Genomic DNA, 18,521 nt, shown 5'->3' on the forward strand with positions numbered 1-18,521 from the left:
CACATTTACCTCTTGCACTCCTCTGATGAAAGCTAATTCAAGAAATCAGTAACATACAGTCATTATTCTGCAAGTTCACATTTAACCATTAAGAATCACTAAATAAATACCAGCTGACCCTGAAAATTTGCTAAGACTTAACGTATAGGACTGTTTATTCCCTGTTCAGTACTTTCACCATTTATAAACAGAGAAGGAACAGGGGTATGAAAATCCTTTTGTTTATATTTTACCTTTGGATAGGGACATGAAGACTATCTAGTTCTAACACGTAAACAAGACACCACAGGATGCCAAGTTACCCACCTCCCGTTGCTGTACAGGAATTGCTCCTGAATGTTTAACACAGCGTTACATGCTGCAAGACACTGGGAACAGACTGACGCTTTGCAAACACAAGTATCTCTTATCTATCAAATCACCTCACATTTACAGCAAAGACGTGTCCCTAAATAGTCAGTACAGAGCGCAACAGTGCATCGTCAGCCTGTCAGAACTTGACCGCATAGAAACCCCAATGTTTTCCTTGTTCTGTCTTTCTAGAAAAATGAGACTCCTAGAGCAAAAACTCTGAAACTGCAGCCATCAAAACAGAGGACAAAAAATGAACAGGTCATCTCTTTCTCATAATTTCCTTTACCAGTGGTCTGCATTACATCAGACAAACCACATGTCATTGAAGTCTGCAATGACTCATCTTAGCATTAACAACGTTCACATCAAATCATTAATTTAAATGCTTCCTAGCCTCCCTACTGAAATAAGTTCCATCCCTTCTCCGATGCTTCATTTTGTTTTCTTGGTATTGCACGTGCAGTTCCACACACATCACGGAAAACACCACTTGAATTAGATGACAGTTCCTACCCTGACACAGTAACCAAGAGCATGGTGATACCCTACTCTGCTCTAAATGCCAGCCGGTGCTGCAGAGAGCAGTACCGTCAGCTGCTTCTCCCCTTCTCCTGGTCGCACAGTCCTGCCGCTCCTCCTACACTGCGCCTTACAGCTCTGCACCCATGGGGTGCATCACCCGGGTCCAAGAGCCAGCCACAAAAAGGCTGTTGAAGTCTTCTCCGATCGTTGCGCTGAACCAACACGTTGCTGTATCAGCTGCAAGGAAGATGACAGTTAACACGCCACCAAGGGAATGGGAAGCCGGAGTGCTCTTCTGGCAGCAGCCCACAGTTAGAGCAGCCCAAGAGCACTGCAAAGCGAGATATTCACATCTGCCTTACACAGCGCCAGCTACAAAGCTTTCGGGCCGATACAAAATGTGTGGAATAATCCTGAGGGCTCAGACTTGTCTTGGGAAAACTCAGATCCTCTCAAAGAGCGTTAGAAAGAAAGAAAACACGTTGTAGGGCTTTTCAGCAGTATTATTTTCTAATTAGCTCTCACCTACTCATGCAATCCGTTTTAAAAACTGCATAGCTTGTGAATTCTTTTTCAGGAGACAACTGACAAAAATCTTACTACCAGGCCTTGCCTCCTTTGCACAAAACTAACAGGATGCTCTAGTTATCACTTCACATGACTCACTGTCTCGCACACATTTAATGACAGCTTATTAAGCACCCCTACTGATGGGCATCCTTACCGACGGGCAAGAAGCAGTAACGTTCACCTGGTAGAGCTGTGCCAGCTCCACAGAGATCGGGCAAGGGTGTTCTTAGTGTAGTACGCAATGGAGACTGTACTATAGTCTACAGGCAGCCTGAAATACATGTGAACCATGCTACTCATGCTTACTGGCAGCAGATCTACCTGCATAAACGACAACAGCTTCCCTACACCAGGTGAACTGAGATGCCACCGGCAAGGACAGGTAACCCTTCTCCCTCAGGGGAGTGTTGATTTTCAAATCCCATGCCGGCGCCCAGCAGCTCGCACTCACAGCGCGGCTGGTTGATGACCAGCCCCCGGCCGGAGGCATCCCAGCGAACGGAGCGGCAGCGCGGGCTGTTGACCAGCCGCCGCAGCCTGGCGGGGAAGGTGTCGGCACTGACGGGGCCGGGCTGCTGCGACGCGTCCGTGTCGGTAGGTGGCGCCAACGCCGCGCTCAACCGCCGCCCCGCTCCTCCGCTCCCCCCGCGGCCCCCGGCCCTCAGCCCCGCCGCGGCGCTGGTCCGCGCAGCGCCCCGGTCCCTCGGCACGGCACGGCCGCAGCCCGGCCCCCCCTCAGCTCGCCGGTGCCCTCAGCCCCGCCATCCCCCTCAGCTCCCGCCGCCCATTCAGCTCCCCAAGTCCCCTCAGCCGGGCCATGTCCCTCAGCCATCCCCCTCCGCCCCGCCGGTCCCCTCGGCCACCCCCTCCGCCCCGCCGGTCCCCTCACCCCGCCGGCCCCTCAGCTCCGCTGCCACCAGCATCTCCCGTAGCTTCCGTGAGCGACCGGGCGGCTGAGGCCCGGGGCCGGAAGCTGCCGCTCGGGGCGGCCCCGCCGCCAGCCCACAGCCGCCCCGGGGGCAGCCTGGAGGTCCTCGAACCACGGCGCGGGTGGACGCCGGGCCGTGGAAAGCGGCTGCAGGCGGGGCAGAGCGGGGAACACGCGCTCCGCGGCCCCGCGCCCCGCCATGGCTGCCCGCCGCACCGGGACCGCGCGCGGGAAAGGGGGCGGGGCCGCAGGGCCACGTGACACATCGCATCCCAGGGAGGGGCGGTCTCGGGAGGGGCGGGGCGATCCCGGGAGGGGCGGGGCGGGGGCGGGTTCTGCTGAGCAGCCGGACCTGCCCGGGCCGCCGCGGCTGCCGCGGCGTGCGGGCGGCGAGAGCTGGGGAGTTGCTCCATGTGCCGAGGGCACCCCGGGCTGGTGCGTACCCCGCCGGGAGGAATGCTGCCGGCAGAGCAAAAGTGTCGGCTTAAAAACCACTGGCAGTTCACAAAAGGAAAAGCAAATTTATAAGGAGCGCAGAGGAACGCGGAACAAATCGGGAATTGTGTCACATTTGCCCTAAACCCCCCCAGACCTGTGCAGCTCTGATCCCCACGCCAGAACAGATCAGGTGGGGTTAAAATGGGGCAGAGAAAATCAGCAGCGAGGGTAAGAACTAGCTTCAGCGGAAGGAAATACTGAAGAAGGAATCTTCAGAGGGGCGGTTATTGTATAAAAACATAGGTAGTAAAGTTGTAGTTAGTGTAAAGGAGGCAAGCACGACTCATGGAGGATTTCAAATAGGAGAAATCAAATCAGGTACTTAATCACAGGGAAACCGGGGTACTAATTGCCACAGGATGTTTTGGGTACCACAATGTTACTTGGCTAAGGGAGGGTGTGGGGGGGTGCATGTGTGTGAAGAAAAGAGAGAGGAAAAAAGAAAAAGAACAAGATTAGCTATATTCACAAAGACCAGAACTCTTAAGCGGCACCTTTGTCACTGCGAGTGCTTGCACTGAGCGCTGGCACAGCTCTGAGGCGGTGCCTGAGCTGCACTGGTGCAGATCTGCCCTCTCCTCAGCCTTGTGCTGTCAGCTGTGACTGCAGGCAGACTGCAGGAACCAGCAGAACCATCCTTACCGCTGCAGAACAGGAATCTGCTACGAACCAACAGGCAAAGAAGAGCAGGGAGCCGGGGAAGGAAGAGTGCGGTGATCTCTCTCTCTGCTTGCATCTTGCCCACAGGTCACCAGCAGTGGCGGAAGAAAATGACATTCCTCTCTCTTGGCTGCCCTCAAAGCAAGACAGTAGCGAGAAGACTGAGCACCTGTGTGTTTCGTGACCTCAAGTACATTATCTTGGAGTTGTCGTAAGATTTCTAGCAAGAAGGTACAAAACCAAACCTCTTCTTTAACTAAAGTCATCCTTATTGCTTTGGTTTACAGCACAGCCCCTAACCACCAAGGCAAGTAAAAGCGCAGTAAGTTCCAGAAAGGGGGCAAAATTGAATAAACTGATGGGAAACTGTTCCTATTTTTAAACTGAAAGCAAAATCCCTCTGCTCTTCTGCATAGCTGAAGTGAGGAAAATGATGTTTGGGTTGGGTTGCTTAACAGAGTTTCACACTTCAAATTAAACCAGAAGCAGAAATTTTGTCAATGTTGTCATCAAAGCTAAATCCAGCACCACAGAAGGATGCTGCTTTACCCAAGGAATTAATGGCCTGCGATTCTAATAAGCTCATGCTGTCGTCTTCCCAAGAGGCTTTGCAATTTTTTTCCCCTAGGTAATAATTTATTAAGAATTATGTTGCTCAGTGTAAACAGCTAAAACTTAAGTAAAGCATATTGAATGCAAATCTGAAAAATCCAGAAAAATGTCCATTTCACAAAAAATTCTTCTTGGCATTCCTGAGGTTGTCTTTTGCATTACTTCAGTGAAATGAATCTGGGTTTCTCTCCCCCTGTGCAGCAAGAGTGCCAGAAGACCATGACTACCTGATGGTGGGACAGGTGAGGTTTTTAGTGTATCATCCGTAACTCAGGGCAGAGCCAGCAATACGTAGTCCATAAGTGAAATGCAGAGCATGATTCCCTAAAACTAACACACAGAAACATCGGTCCCTTTGGTACCACCGGCCATTCTTGACTTCAGCCACAAGAGCGGATTCATTTGCCACTTCTTGGTCAGTGGGTTAAATTTGGTCCTGAGGACTTTAATCGTTACTTTAATCGTCAAAGATTGTTATTAGCCAAGGGTGATGGGAGCTGCAAGAATGAATAGCTTATTACTAATTTGTGTCATTGACATATGAACTCAGTGCTTTCCTTCTTTTTCACCCACGTGAACTCAAATTGCTGTTAGCCCGCACGCCCCTGTTTGCCATGTACCATGGCAGTTACTCCCTGGTGTCTGCCTCTCTCACAGCTGTGCCTTTCTCTGCAGCTAGCTTTCTTCCTCCTTCCCTGCTGCGGGACACCAGAGATGTGTCCATTTTACAGACGAGAAGGGGGGCCTTTGCCAGAAATTCATAATCCTCTTCTGCCAGTACTTAACCTCCATTCCAACCTTTTGTAATAACCTCCTAGTTTTCTACATTTCTCTTGCTTATACATATATATAGTACAAAAAAAACCTACCAACTTAACGATGTAAATTATACATTTTGCAAACTGATTCTGCAGAGCTGAACAAAAATGGTATTGTTAGCTTGTCTACTGTATGTCAGGGCAAGGACGGCTGCATTTCCATGCGGTGTGCTGACCCTGACTACCATCCAAGGACATACTACTGTTAGTAAAGGCAGCACTTAATCCCTGGAAGGTCTTACCAGCTTAAGTGGAGGATTTTTCATCACCTGGAAAATTTAAATCAATGTGTGCTTTTGTTCAGCTACCAGTTGGTTGAGGAAGCGACCAGTTTACATTATCAAGCCTGTAATTTGAAGAAGGCCAGACACGCTACGTACAGTCACCCTTCCTGGGCTGAAAAAGTCCACCTCTAAATGCATAAGAGGAATGTACATATATACTATAAAGCTGGAAAATAACTGCTCTTACCATGATTATATGCGTGTTAGATTTGTGAGTGGTAAGAAGTGTTGCTGTAATTATTTTCAGTTTTGTTAGGAAGATAACAAAGAACCGTTGAAAAACATTCCCTAGAGAATTAACATTTTGGAAGAAAACGTGATTTTTCTTACATTTTTTTTTCTAGCTAAAAAAATAATCAGCTAGTACAGTAGGATGGATATTATTTTCTTGTTGATGTATAGCAGTACAAATCTTTGAGCTCCAGACCTCCCGTAACACAGCTAAGGCAGAGTCTCATACTACTACATTTTAATTTGTTCTGAGTCAACATAAGTAAACATTGAATATTTCTATCCATGTCATCTTAGTTAGGAAGGAAAGAAGGACCTAGATGCTTTGCTAATAAGTCAGATAAGACTAAACTCAAAACTGTTTTCAGATCTGACAAATTTTGGCAAATCATCTATTTTTAATTACGGATGGGATTAGGTCCGGAAGCACGAGCATAGTACAAGACAACCAACTTTCCTACTCAGCTGACTCGTCTGAAACTATGGAACATGACAATTTTAGAACAGAAGCCTAAGAACATATCATCAGCCCATTTTTCTCAGTTCTGTTTTAAGTGATCTTTGAAAAGCATAGTTAACCTCTGTTTCATGTGTTAATACCATATTAAATTGCCTTATTGCTTTGTGATGTAGAGAAACTTTGGTGTTGACTTCTCTGATTTATTTCAATTTTTTTTTTTTCTTGTAAGCTTGAAAAAAGGATATTCCACTGAAATAAGTTGATTGCAAGCAGTTTCAGTAATTGAATCCCTAGATAGTTGTCTTTATGCTGGGAGGTTTTGTCCCACTTCTAATGGAATTTTAATGCTGAAACAGTTTAATTTAAAACTGTTGCCATAAAACATGTTAGAATTTTCTAATTTTGTTGCAGGATTTTTTTTCCCCAAAACCTTTTTAAAAGCTGAGGTTGAAGATAATATTATTACACTAAGAAATACTGTAAAATATATTCTGAGAAATCAGAAAGATTTCTACAAGATAGACCTGTTAAGACTATCATGCTGTCAGTCTGTTGCAGAGTGTTCACCAGCACTAAAATGACTGCATTTAAATACTATTATAAGTTACTGAGGTGTTTTTTCAGTGGGAAGAAAAATCCTTTGTGACCAAAATGTAAACCAAAGACCTATCTTCCACAAAGTTCAGAAGTCTGTGGCTATCCAGCTGCACAGCAGTTCTGTCATCAGAGCAGCTTACCTAAACTCACCACCTGTTAAAGGGGGATGATGAACTTCTTGCTTCCTTTAATTGCACTCCCTATAAAACTGGTTTCATTTCACTCCCTGCTGTTCCCTGGTGTGGGGTCAGCAGGATGCAGACAGCACCCTTCTGTGCTGTGAATTGGGGTCTGATGGGTGAGCAGTCTGCGGGGCTGGGGGGGGGGGCAGGAAGGGTACCGAGGTGACACCCCCCAAGCCCAGGGCACACTCACTCCAAGGACAGGCAGCCCCCCTAAGTCAGCATTTGAGAACCAGAAGATGCTGGTGAGGGCTCCCAGCATAGGGCTCTACTCCATTGTCTGTGGAGGAAAGAGGGTTGATGACTTTGATGTTTATCAAGACGAGTGCTCTATAAATTCATGCTCCCAAAAATTCATGCACTACTCTCATGATTTTTGGGTGCGGAGCGCAGGAATTTAGTCGGTGGTCCTAATCCACCAAGCTAATGCAGCTTAATAAGATACTATCTGTCAGCTGGCTACGGTAGCCACAGGTGTGTTCTGGTCAGCCAGAGTTGCAAAGCAATTTGGCTAGATAAGCATCTTCTGATACAAAAAGTTTTAAGGGTAGGACAAGCCTTACATGACTGTTTCTTGTAATTATTCATTCACACAGATCATCTTTTTTGACATACTTCGGAAAAATTTTGAAGTGTTCCCAAGAGTAGGACAAGTGGCTGGATCATAAGAACACAGGTATTTCAGATCCAGGTGGGTAAATATCTGAATTACCTCAGGCAAGATAAACCCAAAGTTTTGTTCCTTACAAACCAATCACAGAAATGAAAAATTACTGTTATTGTTACCGAAATCTCGGAATGAAGAACTTATCGACACCAATGTGATGTAGATAAGCAGACACTTCTTTATTAACGACCAGGTGCGTGAGCGAGTCCCCTCACGATCAACACACACCAGGTCTCAAAATCAGACACCATATATAGAACTTATTCATACATATTCATTAAGTATTCATGCATAATCATAATATTTCCAGTAAATCATTAACATACTCTCCTCCTATATCCGATTCTGCGCAGTAGAGCTTAGAAAGGTCTAGAAATGGGTCTGGGGTACGATTTGGGTAGGTGGTATATGAGTCGGTGGTCGCGATCTCCCCCTGCCGGAATTACCTTTTACTAAAGTTCACGGTTTCTTGGCAGGTAACCACAAGCTGTTCCAGTCGACTCTCCCCAGTTCCCATTCATCTCATATTCTGACATTTCAATACACCTCTGCATACAGAAGACTGGTCAAATACAAAGAAACCTTTCAAACCCTAAAGTTATTACCTAAGTTTTAACAATGGTTCCAGCCCCTTCTTCTAGCCTTGGTACAGGATGTACAGAAGATCTCATAGTGGCTTTTACTGTGCAACTATAAGTTTCATTAAAAATATTTCTTATCCTTCTATATTTCAATTTTATAAAATGATTTTATAAAATCAATTAATCAATCAAAGTCAATCAATCTTAACTTATTAACAAATCGATAACATTATTTTAATATGACAATATGTAAAATGACAAACAAAATATGACAATAGGGAAGTCAGTGGCTTTGTTACATGCTCATATAATCTGGTCCTTAAAAGTTATCTCCTGGCTACATCATTGTTGCAGTGAAATTCATTGTTCTCTTTACACATCTTTGAAACTCTCATGTATCAATGACTGTAAGATCAGAGTATGATCATCTTCAAGGAAGAGTTGGTAGCTCACTCTTCGCCAAGGTTGTAGAATGACCAAATCAGGACTTCTACACACATACTGTCAGGAATTTTGTCTGATTTTGTATTTGGGGGGGTGGGGGGTCGTGGTTGGTTTGGTGGTTGTTTTTTTTAAAGAGGTCATCCCTAGAGGATTCTTAGCTCTTCCTAAAGTTAATTTCCTCTGAAATCAATCCAAGTTAAGGCGTTCACCATCACGCAGAATGTGCTCTTAAGATCCTGTATTCAGTTAATCCTGTGATCATGCTCAGGAAGGTCCTCCACTGAAGTCAGGGCAGGTACAACAAAATGAGAAATCTGGATTTGGCTTCATTGTCCAAATTCACAGTGTCTGGGAGATGAATAAGCCAGGCTGATACTTACAATGATGCATAGCCATTCTCAGACAGTTTAGCATAATACGTTAATGCAAAATCTTTTAAACATGCCAGAATTTGGACATTTATAAGGTTTTTAACAAAGAACTCTCTAAATGCTTTTAAAACCATTTAAAGCCTTGTATCACTAAAAAGAAGACCGGAAAAATTTAAGTTGCTGTGGCTTTGCATTAGTGGCCATGACAGCATACATTCAGTTCTGACATTTACTGTTATTCCCATGACACCCATAAATATTGCAGACAGCTAGCTGCCTGATCACACATTGCTTGGCTTAGCTGCTTCTATAATTTAGGGGGGGTGTTGCGACGGAGGGAAGACACAGTCGCTCAATATGAGTGATCAGCAGACTTCGTTTATTGAACCTTACAGTCACCTTTTATGCCTTGTTATAATTAGCTCATACATATTACAAAAGTTACGCTCATTATTGGTTAGTTGCCTAAATACCAAGCCCACCCCTAGTTTCTCTTCTGTAGTTTTCTGTTCCCACCTGCAACATTCTTTTCCCACCAAAATCTTCCTGTTATTGCGTAACAAGGACAGCCAAAGACAGTGTATTTTGCTTTACTTCAGATAGGCTGAGAGCGATGTGCATTTTTGTCCAGCCAGCTGGACTATGTCTATGTGACCCTTTTCAGCTAGCCAGTTATCCACAATTCCCCCGTTTTTATTTTGGGCGACATAGGCTTGGTTGACCATTTTCAATAACAGCGTTTTAACACCGGAAAATACACAGCCAACTTATAAAATCTCAGTTCAGAAGTATAATTCCTGAAATACTTGAAAAATAAAGTTAGCTTGAAGCTTTAATTTAGATGCTCTTTCTGTTCCAGTGACATAAAAAGTTTAAAAAATTCAAAGGTAATTTTAAAGTTCTGAACATGGACTAATGCAAGCTCAAAACCCCAAAAGAAACCAAACTGATGTTTGACTAGGAATATTTGCAAATATTTTAGTGGAAAATCCCTGACCATTAACAATTTTCTGTCCAAATAACAACTGCCCTTATGCAACCAACCAGTCCATACATTTTCTGAAGAATACCTCATTGATATCAAAGAATTAACAAAGGGAAAAAATTAGTTCTAAGCTATATACATTCATAAGTGTTTTTTTCAATAGTTACATACAGATTTACACACTAAGCCATAATGGCTTGTAGGTGATACACACAAGAGTACGTTGCTTATCTGTCTGAATGTCTATGCTAAATTTGACAACTATGCCACAAGCCAAGCCTACATGGGTGCTGTATATTATGCACGTACCTTAACAAACAGAAGTATAATAGACAAATTCCCAAGATCTAGTCCCCAACCTAATTATATTATTTTGTAGCCAATTAAGGAAAATAACACAAATGTGCATATCTACATGTGCACACACCTTTTAGTTCAGAACCAATCTGTGATAAAAGGCCTTTAGCCTTATGGCATCATCAAATCTTAACGAGTACAGTAATTAAAAATGCAGTCTTACTGTAAGTGCGATTTATGCTGACATTCCCTCAAATGCTACACGTGAGTATTTCTCACTCAACTGCCTCAAGGTAAAATAGTAGTATTTGTTAATATGTATTAAAAAATTATTAATTCTCTACAATAGCAGTTGACTTCCATAACACTATGTAAGCAAAAGAGGCTTAAGATGGGTTTTCTGAATACTAACAACTTCTTTTAGACTGTCTAAACTCAGGTCTTGAAAGATTTCACTCTGCCAGACATAGAAACACTGTTGCACTCCAGTTGTGATATCCCTTTTCCCAAGTTGTCACATGCACATCTGGCTCAAGCAACATTATTGTCAAAGTTTCTCTCTGCTACATAAAAGCATATTGCACTTGTAGACATAGAAGACAGCACCCTTACTTAGATTATTACCTTATTACCTCATAACTCTTAGTATACCTTGTACCTCTGATTTCATCACTTCAAAAATTCACCAGAAGCAGATAAAACCACAGCATCAGACTAAACTACACCTTAACTGCTGATTCAAATAAAGGCATTCTCTTCCACATATGCCTAATGCTTACAAATAATTTTGGCTGGTTTTGATCAAAAAACTATTATTACAATAACGATCAAAAATAATAATCCCGTTTGCAAAATGCCTTTAAGACAGCCTCCTAGTCCCAACCAATTTCCACATTCAGAATACAGCATAAATACAGAATACAGAATAAATTATCTCCATCAAGGCAAAAAGGCTTCTTTTTAAACACAGAGATGTTTGCTAGTTCAAAGCAGAAACCCATTTCTTGTAGGTGACATCTGAAGCACTTTTTTTTTTTTTTTTTTAGGGGGGGGGGGTTGGTGGGTTTGTAATCAATTCCGTATTTTTTCTTGAGAAGCTTAAGCTGTTCCTCTTGTTTCGGGAGTGTTTCCAACTCTGATTTGTCGAATAGGTCCGTATTTCCCAAACATCATACATTTCCTCCGCTGTGATTTTATACGGCAGGTTCCGAATATAAAGGATCCGATTGACCTCTGGGGGCAGCCAGATGTTAGCTCACTTGGCCGCTTGCATCGCCATGGCGCCGATCGGAGGGGGGGGTGGGTGTGTGTGCCGCCTTGGAGAGAAACCGCGGCCGGGAAGGGGCCTGCCGGGCCGCACGCCGCTGCTCGCCGCTGCCGTGGGGGTCCCGGATGCTATCCCATACGATAATAACCCGAGTAATTCCTTTTTACAGTCTATGTCCTGAACACTCCGCTTTTCTAAAAAGCATATGAGCGAAACATACGTCGCTTGTATCTCCATACCTTCGTCAGCGCTGTTGCAGCCTTTGCGAGACTTTGGCGACGCGTGGCCGGCGGGACCCTCTGTAGGTGCTCCCGGGCGCGGGGACTGTGCCCTTCCGCCTCCTGCGCTGCTTTCAGGACCGGTACCCGAATCTCCGTCGAACCGTGGCTCGCAGGTTCAGCCCTCTCTAGGGTCCCTGTTCGGGCGCCATTTGTCGCGACGGAGGGAAGACACAGTCACTCAATATGAGTGATCAGCAGACTTCGCTTATTGAACCTTACAGTCACCTTTTATGCCTTGTTATAATTAGCTCATACATATTACAAAAGTTAAGCTCATTATTGGTTAGTTGCCTAAATACCAAGCCCACCCCTAGTTTCTCTTCTGTAGTTTTCTGTTCCCACCTGCAACATTCTTTTCCCACCAAAATCTTCCTGTTATTGTGTAACAAGGACAGCCAAAGACAGTGTATTTTGCTTTACTTCAGATAGGCTGAGAGCGATGTGCATTTTTGTCCAGCCAGCTGGACTATGTCTATGTGACCCTTTTCAGCTAGCCAGTTATCCACAGGGGGGGTAAGCTAGCATTTGAAAAATAGAAACTTTTTTTACATTTCATATTTATTACTTTGCAATACCCCCCCACCATGTTCTGATCCATCCAGTGGAAAGTTCTTCAAAGACCAATAATTCCTATTGTTGTTAGTCAGTTCTCTAGTATTACAGATTAATGTGGAATAATTTTTTCTGACTCCTGTTTGTGGCCTTGCCCATATGATTTCCTTCACAATATTTTGGGATGTGTCATTTAATCATTCAAGGTCATCACAGACATTTTGCCTCCTGCAGCAGTGAATCCCACAGTTTACTTACACATGTTAAATATATTTCCCAATAATTGTAAAACACGCTGCATCTTTCCTTTTCTTTCCCTCCATTCACACTGCTAAATATTACAGTAAAAGGACCTCTAAAGTTTATTTTTCCTGCTACCATTTCAGCTAGTCCCTTTGTCTTAAAATCTTTGCTTTAGCAAATAATTTCAAATACAACAGTAGCACTGAAGAATATAAAGATGTCATATGTTTGATTTTGCTCTGCTCATTTAAAAAATACGTTATCTGTATTGTTAACTTCTGGTGGAGGCTGGGCAGAAATTGATATTGCTATTTATGTTGCTCCTATGGAAAGGTTCTGCCTACTCAGAGCACAGTAGTTGTGCTCAGTAATTGAAGTATGGGATTATTTTAGGCTAATGTGTGTTTGCTTACTCCAAGTTAAATTTCATCACTGCTACTTCTATTTCCCTCTGAAATATTTCTTAATCCTCCATAATTTTTCACCATCTCTGCTGAAGCACTCTTCTCCAATAGGATTACTGACTGCCCTGTTTGTCTTCTTCCTTCCGCACATCAAATGTCTGGGACTTTTTGGTGTTATATTAGAAGTTTAATTTGTATCTAATGCAGATTTGGACCATTATATCAGATACTGAGCCAGAGTCGTGTGGCTTTTGTGATGAGCAGTCCTGTCTCACCAACCTGCAGGTTCTAGGAGTTGACAAGCATATTGATACGGGCTTGACTGCTGGTTTTCCAGAAGGCTTTTGGCAAGGTCCTTCACCAAATGCTCTTAAGGAAATTCAGACATTATAAGGAGGAAGGCAGTTGCATGGTTAAATAACTGGGTAAAAGACAGGGAACAGAAGATAAGGGTAAACGTTCAGTAAATGGTCAGAAGGTCGTTTTTCGCCTTCACGAGCAACTTAGGAGTAGGTATCAATGACAGATGAGGTATCAATCTTTACAAATAATATGAAGTTATTCAGGATGGAGCAACCATCAAGAACTGCAGAAGCTGCTAACAAAACTGAGAAACTGTTTAGATGTATTTTGCACCCAGTTATTAAATGTGTTGCTTTATTTGCCTCATCTCATAAAGACAGAGTGGGAAAAAGCTCATAGGAGAACAGCAAAGATCACGGGTATGGAGTATCTTCCGTGTGAAGGAAGACTGTGCAGACCAGGACTCTTCAGCCCAGAAAAGCTCCAATATGTGACAGAGGCATATAAAAGCATAAATAGCCAGAGAAGCTTATCGTTTATTTTCTTTCCCTGTGGGACAATTAGGGTTCAGCCAATGAAGCTTGCAGGAGGCAAGTTCACACTGAACAAAACAGGGTGAATCTTTATACAATATGTACTTAAACTGGTGGAAAGCCTTGCTGTAGGATGCTATGAATGATGGCCATTTACACGATCTCAAGAGGACACTGTGTAAAAGCCTGGACAGGAAATCCTGTTGAGCTATTAAATGCAAAGATTTACCTGAATCCCTCTGGGGAGGTCATGTCTCAGACATGATAAGAATATGTTAAGGGCAAGGGGTAGAGGGGCAGAATGTCTTACTCCCTCCCTCTCCCAGCAGACAGCAACATCATTCTTGCTACAGATGTGTTACCAAATCAACTGTGTTACCTTGACACACATTTTCCATTATGGTTAAGACGCTATGCATATGCGCCATTTTATAATATCTCTGTATAACTTACATTCTACAAGCTTAGTGAAAAGTGACAAAAGGAACCCTTGTTTTTTGCATCATCCCACTTTTCATCCAGCCATCATAAAAACTTTTAAGCATTTTGTCCTTGAAGTATCTTCAAAAGCTTAAATGTCCTGATAAATTCACGTGATAGGCGTTTGGCAAATAGGCAAAGAAAACAGAAACACAGAGGCAACTGATGAAAATGCATCAAAAAATAATTGTCTTATGTTTTAGGCCAGTACATCCTAGACCTAAATTCTTTTCTTCTCCAAAAGAATAAAGATTGCATTGATATTCAGATACTAAGTTAGAACAGATACGTATTGCCATTTTAGACTTCTAAAGAGTGTGGAGATCTGTGGCTAAATGAATCTCCCCACTAGCAGAACAGTAGCAAAGATGCTGACTATGTGCTATTCATTATATAAACTAATACATTTGACAGCTGAACTGAGACTCTCGCTGTTACCTTCAAACTTGAACTTCGACTTGACCTAATCCCATATCGAATGGTAACAGTTTGCCATCTATCCTTGGTCAGCCCAATGGAAGACTTCAAAGGATAGATTTAGTAGCATATAGTTTGGCCTTGACATGCAGACAGTATCTGTTCTTACTTAAAGAACAATAAACCCTTGTATTTCATTTCTCTTTTTTTTCTTGTTTTTTAACAGATGGAGGGCTGGTGTCTTATTCCATTCTGTCTCCCCACCTGGATGCCTTAAATGTGATAATAAGGGAAGCACGGGGTGAGCCCACCAAAAGCTCAGTTCAAGTTGGGATACAGTGAGAAAGGAAAGGAAATAGACTGATACCTGTCTTGTGTCATGGCAAATTAAAGCCTTAAATAGGCTGCCATAGGAGAACGTGAAGCAGAAATCAGCACTGACTTCTGAATTAACGGTGGCAGAACATAACAATGCAGGACTGGAGTGCACTGCACCCTCTCAAAGAAGTACAGATGCTCCATCAGTGACACCTAATTGAAAATAAACATTTTTGTCAGTCAGTTTATGTGGCACATTTCAAACCAGCAAACTGCAAGTCTAAACATCACCGGAATCACTTTCTGGTTACTATTCCTCCTGAGATCTCACCTGGCTGAGTTTACCACAGGAAAACCTTCTTTGGGAAATTCAAAGAACGTGTTTCACTCTCACTGCAAAATTAACTATTTTGCTCTTTTCTGAATGAGCTTTTCATGATAATCCAGAGTTCAAAAGTTCTTTTGTGAAACACCTTAATACAGCCATGGCATTTTTTGTAACTCGTAGTAGTAGATTTGGTTAACATTTTTCAAAGGATGAAGGATTACTAAAACCACTTAGTCTGAGCTACTATCTGTTTAACACAGGGCAAAGGATTGAATCCCGTCATTCCAAAAGGAGAATATATTTTCATTACTCTGAAAATGTAGTGGAGTAGTAGTATGATTATAATAAGGATCGTACCAGTGCATGCTGACTTCTTTGTCTGCAAATGCTCTGCAGAGACAACTAAGGATGAGGTCTTCTCGTTTCACATCTCTGAAGTAACAAACATATTCAGTAGTGCTATAAAATAATAAATAGCAAACAGGTTTATTTTTAGTGGTCATTCAGAGTTTACTTAGGTCATTTACATACGTGGACTTCAAAGTCCCCTTGAATTGCAGAACAGTGAAGCAAAACCTTATCGATGGTGCTTTTGTGTTAAGGTGATGCAAGAGCTTCAATCCCCAGTTACCTTTAACTTAAGACTTTCATCCTAGTGAGTCCTGACATTAAGAAACTTGGGGAAAGACATGATGGATGGCAGGATGACACAAAAGCAAAAGATTCATGCATATTAGTAATTTATCCCCATCCCTTCCTGGTGTTTGTACCCCTCAGTAGATATGAAAAAGCAATGTAATTCTCTTCCATCCTAGCAAAGGATGTTGGATGAGTCACCATGGACAAAAATGCATCATAATGTTGTCATGTCAATCAAAGCTTTGACAGACAATTCCAAGTCAATTGAGCAAAGATTTATGAAATTATGAACCAGTTTCTGCTCAATGAATCTCTGCATAACTCCTCTAATCATATTTGAGAATATTATTTACCAGGTGAACCAAAACAAAAGAATAAATAGACAAAAATCAAATGCATCCGAACCAAATATATTTTTGTGTTTTCTGTAGCAAAGATAAAATCACTGCAATTTCTTTGGACTGAAATGAATCATTATGGTAACTTCCCCCCACCCCCTTAAAAAAAAAAAAAAAAAAAAAAAAAAAAGAGCAGAGAAAATGAAAGTCTAAATTGTTACAAAAGTGCTGATGCCAACCTGCCCCATTGTCACCTCTGACTTCTATTCACAAATTGCAGTGCTTGGGTAGATCACTTGGAATGGAACAGCCCTGTTTTCAGTCTCCCAGGACAGCACCCCAGCCCTGAAGCAATAAGGCTATTTGAGGTATGAATCTCTCCTAGGGACATTGTTCCACTTTGGGAAATAAGCATTTCCTAGACCAAAGGCTGAAACTTGAGTGAGTATCTTAAACACAAGACCGCATAATTATTTTATATAAAACATATCTAGCTTGAAAGCTGCAATGTAATCTCAGCTTCAAAATGCACTCTGGATAGGGAGTTACGTACTCTTCCGACACACAGGAAGGGCTTGATTTAAATCCCTGTCGTTGGTTCCTCTGTAAGAGACTGCACGACAACGCTTCCTTCAAGAGCAGCTCTGAGAAGCCAATTTTTCAGGAAATAGTGAGTGAGTGTGCATCTGCGTGTGTGCTGCCACTTCTGAGCAGTCAAGAACTGGGAAAGGAGGATCTGAATGTGAAAACATCTGTCCTCTACCAGTACCTTGGGCACTCAGCTTGAGGCAAGCCAGCCAGCACCTAAACGCCCAAATCCCCAACACTCACCTGAACCATGAGGGAATGGCACCTGCCAGTATTGCAAAGTGGAAATCTTCAGAAAAGTGTTTGTTCATGGTAAGGGATGTTTCTACCTCCTTTTCTCTTATGGACATCTCTCCTATTCACTAGCATGCTTTTACTGGTGTTCTTGTGGAAGTAAGCCCGTCTGCTTTGAGATAAAACCTGCAATGACGCTGGGATCAGCACCAAACGGGGGGAAAGGAAGCATCCAAAAGCCCTTTACCGAAGATCTCAGCTGATCTAAAAGACTCAGTCTGCAGCTCTTCCAAAGCAGATCTGTTTTTCTTAACGATCTGTCCTTTTTCGCCTGCAGAGAGAAAGTCAAGTGTGTCCTCGTACCCTGTTTTAGTAAAATGGATGTGCAGTACTCACTTCATTATAACCACTGTGAGGATTAAAAGTAACTTGAGCGAATGGCCTTAACTCCTTGTAATTATCTTTTGAAGGCATTTGAAGACAAAAGAAAAAAAACCCCAGACCCCCCAAACTAGCTCCAGAACAGCAGTGCTTGCCAAGGGACCAGTGAGCAGCTGGCAGGGGCTGTGGGCGCAGCAGTCCCCCCATGAGCCTGGCTCTCCCACACGGTGTCCAGGGCCGATGGCAGGGTGGCGGGACCCATGGCACAGGGAGGGTGCAGAGGGCCTCAGAGAAGGAGCTCTTCCATGGATGTGTGCAGGGTAAGGCTGAAAGGCCTCTGATGCTGCCCGCCTATGGCGTCGCTCAGCCCACGGGCTTCTGCGCTGACACCCCTCAGTCTCCAGGGCTTCAACAGGTCCCTAGCGCCACTGAAAAGGCAAAAGGAGGGGGTACGGGACGAGCAGGCGGTTATTCTTTCTGGCCTGGGGCCTCTGAACCATACTCCCAGATGAGTGACCCAGCTGGCAGAGCCCCACCTCTGCCCAGGCCCTCCTGGGGGGCACAGCCCTTCCCAGCCCTGGGGCCCCCTTCCCTCTGAAGTCTCTCAGCTGTGTAGCTCCTTCCCCTGTTAACCCTTTCAGAGGTAACGCAACAGAGAAGCAAGAAGCTGAGAAGGTTAATTGCGAGCGCAAATATTCTTTCAAAAACACACCTTCAAACCACGACAGGTCCAGGCCTGCAAGAAGCTCCTGACTGCAGCTGTGTGCCCCCTTACTGCGCCGTGCCAGGGGGGCGCAGCCCGGCCTGAGGCCTTGGGCCAACCCAGTACCGAGCCCTCTTCCTTCTGGCGGAAGACTAAGACCTCTTGCTTAAAGCTTGCTTTTCTTTTGAAAACAGTTTGTAGCTCCTTTCTTACCTACTTGCTAGCAAAATTCCTCTTCTTCGTTGCCACAAACTGGCTGCAAGTGGAGTTCTCTGCAGACCCGACTCGTGGCACATCTCTACAGCTTTATGTAGACTCCTGTCAGTACAACCACTCGGCCCTGACCCCCGCTCTGGGCTCTTCTCAGCTTACTGAAAGGTCTTTCCACTACACCACTGGTCCCCACCGGAGTCAGTCGAGGCCTGTGGTTTATTGGCGGGACCTGGCTTTA

At 43.7% G+C, this 18,521-nt stretch overlaps 1 pseudogene; it reads left to right on the forward strand.

The window, feature by feature from the left end:
• The window catches only part of LOC130143374 (ankyrin repeat domain-containing protein 26-like), a 279,082-nt pseudogene that overhangs the window by 50,491 nt on the left and 210,070 nt on the right, over positions 1 to 18,521 (forward strand).

Source organism: Falco biarmicus, unplaced genomic scaffold (genome assembly GCF_023638135.1).
Source record: "Falco biarmicus isolate bFalBia1 unplaced genomic scaffold, bFalBia1.pri scaffold_27, whole genome shotgun sequence".
Lineage (NCBI taxonomy): Eukaryota > Metazoa > Chordata > Aves > Falconiformes > Falconidae > Falco > Falco biarmicus.